Source organism: Hordeum vulgare, chromosome 7H (assembly GCF_904849725.1).
Source record: "Hordeum vulgare subsp. vulgare chromosome 7H, MorexV3_pseudomolecules_assembly, whole genome shotgun sequence".
In the NCBI taxonomy this organism is placed as follows: Eukaryota; Viridiplantae; Streptophyta; class Magnoliopsida; order Poales; family Poaceae; genus Hordeum; species Hordeum vulgare.
The window spans coordinates 618,249,846-618,256,559 of record NC_058524.1 but is presented as its reverse complement, the minus strand read 5'-3'; positions in this window follow the sequence as shown (position 1 = coordinate 618,256,559).

Sequence of the window (6,714 nt, the reverse complement as noted above, 5' to 3'; positions counted from 1 at the left end):
AAATAATTAATAAAACTTTAAAAATTAATATTAAATAATCCGTAAGTCAGATCGAAATAATTTCAACATGAAAGTTGATCAGCAGAGCGAGACGAACCCGGATACACGGTCCGTTCGTCTGTCACGCGTCCCTAGCATAGCAAACATGGAACTTTTCCATCGTTTCCAGTGTAACCGGTAGTAGCCCGAGACCCGGAAAATATCGTCAGATATTCTTCCGACCCGTCTATGACGGATGTTCCTGCGTTAGCTCATGCCTAGCCTGCATATTTCCATGTCATGTTTTGTGTTGCATCGGTGCTATTATTTATTGTTTCTTCCCCCTCTCCTTACCGGTAGACCCCGAAACTGACGCTGCTGCCGGGTACATCTACGACCCTGCCGATCAGTCCTTTGCCGCAGAGCAGCAAGGCAAGCAAACTCCCCTTGATCATTCCTATATCGCCTATGTCTTTCTTCCTACTGCTTGCATTAGTATTTTGCTACTGTTGTAGTTAGCTCCTATATCTGATGCATAGCCTGTTTTTGATGAACTGCTACTTTCAGTCCTGTACCTTTATTATGCTTAGTATAGGTGGAGCAGTCATCCCCTCTGACCCCGTAGATCAGTTGCCCCGCTTGTTTCCAAATCTCGATCTCTGATCGACGAGCCAGACCCGACACAGCACGTTCACCCCCCTTCGTTGTACGACGCTACAGGGATACTATCGGGTACCGAGGGTGACACCTCGCTAAGTACTCCTGATGATATCTCTGTAGTATAGCTAGTCGGTCGTGGTTATCGAGGGTGATTCCTCTTTCACCATTCCCGATGACGTCTCTGTCGTGCCACCCCGCGAGTGTGGGACCCCCGAGGGTGATTCCTCTAAGCCCACCTTGCCGGGTACGTCGTTCGGAATCCAACGAGGGTGATACCTCGGATTCCCCCGATGTTACAACCACACAGTTACTCGACCATGTTACTGGGATCTTTGGTGATTAGTTGTAAGACGGGTGGATTCCCGCGAGACCGTGTTGTTGGCCTAATTAAAATGCTAATGGATTTGGGTATTTGATCTGGGTTGGTCGGAGACCTTTTCGCACTAACCGGCTACGCGGGAAGAATTATGGGTACTCGACGTCGCGGTATCAGCCGAAGCTTTTCAGATGCCAGCAGTGTAGCGGCGCGCGCCCGAGTGGTCCCGAGATGCATCGCGCTTGTGATTAAGGGATGCTAGGACTGACGTCGGCCGCCCACGCCACGTGCAGGAGCGTGAAGGGGAACTGGGCCCATGAACCCTTTGTGCTTAGGATTTAGACCGGCGGGCTGGCCTCTCTGATTAGTCTTAGGTGGGGCTGCGACGTGTCGATATTCCGAGGCCGGGCAGGACCCAGAAAAGTATGTCCGGCCAGAGTGTTATCGAGCGTGACGGGACATGTGGTGCACCCCTGCAGGGATGAAAATTAACTATTCGGGTAGCCGTGTCCACGGTTACAGGACGACTTGGAGTTGTGCCCCGATCTTATATAACTACAATTGTTACTTAACTGGATTTAGTTTGTCTCGGAATTGCTTCCTCGCAGGGAGTCGAGGGAGGATCCTTAGGCGTGACCTCACTTTAATATTGCTGCAACAATATGACTATTAATGTGTTACCCCCCCCCCCCTGTTCTACTCTCGTCTATTGCTGCAAGACCCTGAAGATGCTAGTCTTCGATAGGACTAGGCCTTCCCTCTCTATTCTCGCATTGCTGCAGTCAGTCCACATATAACCCCCCCCCTTCTTTGATACTGATGCATAAATAGAATAGTTCTGATGTAAGACTTGCGAGTACTTTGGATGAGTACTCACCGCTGCTTTGCTCCCCCCTTGTCCCCTTGATCCGTTTGCTGCGACCAGATGATGAAGCCCAGGAGATGGAGGTCCCCGCCACCAACGACTGCTACCCCGACGGTGCCTACTACTACGTGGAGGCCGCTGATGATCAGGAGTAGTTAGGAGGTTCCCAGGCAGGAGGCCTCGCCTCGTTCGATCGTTGTATCTTTTGTGCTAGCCTTCTCTAAGGCACCCCATGTTTTATGTCTGTACTCAGATATTTGTTGCTTCCGCTGACTCGTGTGTTTATCGAGCTTTCGTATTCTAGCCCTCGAGGCCCCTGGCTTGTAATATGAAGCTGATGTTATTTTATTTGTGTCTAGAGTTGTGTTGTGATATCTTCCCGTGAGTCCTTGGGTTTGATCGTACGCATTTGCGTGTATGGTTAGCGTACGATTAAGCCGAGGGCGTCACAGGGGGCTTTCAATCAGTTTAACAACACAGATAATGCCATGGATCTAGATTTGTTACAATTAGCATGGTTATTACCTTCATGATCTTGTTCATTGCTTGCTGGAGGAGGGGCTTTGACCCAGGGAACCAGTTGCCAAACGGAGTGCAAATTATAAGCTAGATCAAGTCCAATCATCACTCCTGCAATAAATATTAATCAACATAAGCACAGAGGATTCAGACAATGGCAAGAAATTGGAAGTTAATGGATGCAACAAAATCATATGTCACCTATGTGCACAGAGGATTCAGACTGTCATAAGCTTGGTTTGGACATCTGCCACCTATGTGCAGCAAAAAGGAGGACATCTGCACATGAACTGTTCATCTTGTAACTCTTCCTCAGATGTATTGTCTCCTTCTGTACTGTCTTAATCTCTAGTGCATCCAACTCCTGATCCAGAACTTGGCAAAGATCCATAACAACACTTTCATGGACCTTCTCCCAAAGATGTGCACGGAAAATCTGAATTAGAGAGATTCCGAAAACATCTAGATTTAGATAGCAAAGTTGAGCCCCATTACAAAATTCCACAGTACGATTACAATCATAACCCCCCAAAATCAGTTAAGTAATTTTCACCCACAATTATTTGCCCTCCTGATTAAATTCTCTAGCAATTTACAGAAATCTGATTTATTTAGTACCCAGCAGAATGTATGTACCGAAAGCATTCTTACATACATCCATGTATCAGAAGGGTCAGATCTTGGCGTTCCTGTCCTTACTTCAGAAACAGGAACTGCGGTTAAACTGTTTTCTGTTGAGCACACTTGTTCATCCTGTTGTTTCTCAACTGCTTCTGTGTCAGGGTTTATGGAAGAAAGGCAACTGTCAGCTCGATCTAATTTTCTTCTGTTAGTGTTCTCCTTAACACCTGATGAATATGAAACAGCAATGAGACTCAGAGAAAATATACCTTAAAATACACCTGATAGTGAGTTCTACTTTTAAGGTATGCACAATTTTTCGTTTAAGTGGAGTAACAAAGCAATCCCTAAGAATTGAATGTGACAAGGTCACTATGTTCTATGTTGTACTTCCCAATAGTTGATGGAAATCAACGGCAACGCACATAATGAATGTTGAAAAGGACGTGGATGTCGCCTAGAAGGGGGGGGGTGAATAGGCGCTTTAAAATAGTTAAGGTTTAGGCTTGAACAAATGCGGAATAAAACTAACGTTTAATATGCCAAGCACAAAACCTACAAACAACTAGGCTCACCTATGTGCACCAACAACTTATGCTAAGCAAGATAAACAACTAAGTGATAGCAAGATATATTACAATAAACAATATGTCTATCACAAAGTAAAGTGCATAAGTAAAGGGTTCGGGTAAGAGATAACCGAGGCACGGGGAGACGATGATGTATCCCGAAGTTCACACCCTTGCGGATGCTAATCTCCGTTAGAGCGGTGTGGAGGCACAATGCTCCCCAAGATTCCACTAAGGCCACCGTAATCTCCTCACGCCCTCGCACAATGCAAGATGTCGTGATTCCACTAAGGGACCCTTGAGGGCGGTCACCGAACCCGTACAAATGGCAACCCTTGGGGGCGGTCACCGAACCCGTACACGTGGCAACCCTTGGGGGCGGTTACCGGTACCCGTACAAATTGCTTGGGGCAATCTCTGCAACCTAATTGGAGACCCCGACGCTTCCCGGAGCTTCACACCAGAATGATTGAGCTCCGAGACACCACCAAGCTTCTAGGACGCCAAAGCATCCACGAAGAACAATATCAAGGGTACTAAGTACCAAAGGTAGTAAGCTTCTCAACTTCTCACTTCCACGTATCACCGTGGAGAACTCAAACCGATGCAACTAATGCAATGGCAAGAACACACGAAGTGGTCAAGTCCCTCACACTCAAATCCCTCCACAACAACAAAAGCTATGGAGAAATATGAGAGGAAGAACAAGGAGCTCACAAAGAACTCCAAGATCAAGATCCAAGGGGTTCCCCTCACATAGAGGAGAAAGTGATTGGTGGAGATGTGGATCTAGATCTCCTCTCTCTTTTCCCTCAAGAACAAGCAAGAATCATTGGAGGGATAGAGAGTAATCAAGCTCTAAGAATGTCAACAATGGATGTAGAACAAGAGCTCAACGGATGGATAAGACCAAGGGGGAAGAAGACCCCCTTTATATAGTGGGGGAAGGAATCAGACCGTTACCCCCACTTTCTGCCCGAGCTCCAGCGGTACTACCGCTGGCCCCAGCGGTACTACCGCTGGGCCCCTGGTAGTGCAACGGCACTACCACCACCAAGAAAGTCTTCGCAAAAAGGTCCGTCCACGAACAACCGCTAGGCAAGCGGTACTAAGCTCCTGGAGCGGTACTACCGCTGACCAGGGGCGGTACTACCGCCAGCCAGCGGTACTACCGCTAGGGCCAGCGGTACTACCGGTACTACCGCTAGGTCCAGCGGTACTACCGCTAGGTCCAGCGGTACTACCGCTCGCCACTGAAACAGCCATAACTTTCGCATACAAGCTCCGAATCGAGCAAACCCAAGCTTGTTGGATTCAGGAAATCTTAAGACCATGCGGTTATGAATATGTCAAAGATATAGAGATGTGAGTCCTCTATGAATGAAGAACCGGCAAAAACTCCAACATCGAAAACATCATAGTAGATGCATATGGACTCCGTTTTCGATGAACTCGAGCTTGTCACGAAGATGACCATAAGCTCTAAAACTCACAAAGAGAAACACCAAACAAGAACCAAGAAGTATGATGCAAGGATGTAAATGGTTTGAGCTCTCAGCGAATGATACGATCAAGCTACTCACTTGAGAGCCCCCTTGATAGTACAACAATCTATCCTAAACAGAAAACCTATCAAGGGCAAACCTATACCTTGCACCTCGTCCTCTTGAGCTAGATGATGATGATCTTGGCTTCCTCAAGATGGACCACCTTTCTTGATTGTGTTGTCTTGATGAAGACTAGTTGATTGCTCCCCCATACTCACTAACGAGTGAGCCACTCTTCAGCATATCTTCACAAGTCCATTGCCACCACAATGGACGGCAAGCTTCAAGCATGATATCTTCGTGCTGATCCACTTGAACTTGCACATCGCAATCTTGATGACTATCACAACTTGACGTCATCCTTCATGGGTTGTATGAGATCTTCCTCTAGACGCAAGCCCATGGAAACACACCTAACCCCCACATAGAACTCTCACGAAGACCATGGGTTAGTACACAAACACGTAATGGACAATGCTTACCAGACCATGGGATCACTTGATCCCTCTCGGTACATCTTGTACACTTTGTGTGTTGATCATCTTGATTTACTCTTTGTCTAAGATCTTGATCAACCATGTGTCTCTATGACCATTCTTTGGATAATACCTTGAATACCATCTTGGTCATCATATAAACTCCTTGAACCCAACAGATGGACTTCAAGAAGTGCCTATGGACAAATCCTATAAATGTAACTTAAGGCAACCATTAGTCCATAGGAATTGTCATCAATTACCAAAACCACATATGGAGATATATGCTCTAACAAATGTATCATTTGAAATTTCATATTTTGGCTAAAGAAGAGGTGAAGCATGCCATACATGTTACTGCAAATAAATAGAGGAGCACTTCCAATTGCTAACAGCATAAATGGTATTCGTTTGCATTAATGTATTCATCTTTTGGGTCATAAGCCCATAAGGTCATCGGTACGTAGTAACACGAGAAAAAATCATACCTTCAGTGTCATGATTTCTTTGCTTGACCCTGTTGTTGTCCCTGGCATGAAAATGCTACACTTTAACCCACGATAAAGATAAAACTCCAACACATAACTAAATCATAAAACAAAAGAAGCTGAAACCTTTTTAATTTTGAGTTGGGCAGAAACTGAAACTTGACGCAGTGAAAACAGAGTAAAACACTATGTTTGCATCCCAGGAAAGAGTGACTCCACGGGGCCTCCCCTATCGCCGCTGGCGCCTACAACATGTGCATCTCGTCAATGAAAAGGATCACCTTGCCTTGCGCCTCCTCGGCCTGGTTGATGGCGTCTTTGAAGCGCTGCTCGAACATGCCGTGCCAGTGCGTCCCGGCAACCATGGACCCCCATGTCAACCTCCATGATGCGTAAGCCGACGAGCGTGTCGGGGATGTTCCCGGCAGTGATTCGCTGCGCGAGGCCCTCGACGATGGCCGTCTTGCCGACCCCCGCGGGGCCGACAAGGGCGGCGCAGTAGGCTCGCCCCCGCGCGCCGCCCCCCGCCCTCACCAAGTACTCGAGGAGCACCGCCGGCAGGGGTCCTCCTGCCTCCTCGGCCCCGCCTCCTCGCGGGCACGCACGGCCCCCTCAGCCTCGCCTCGCCTCGCCGGCGAGAAGGCCCGCAGTAGGCGACGGCTGCTCGAGACGAC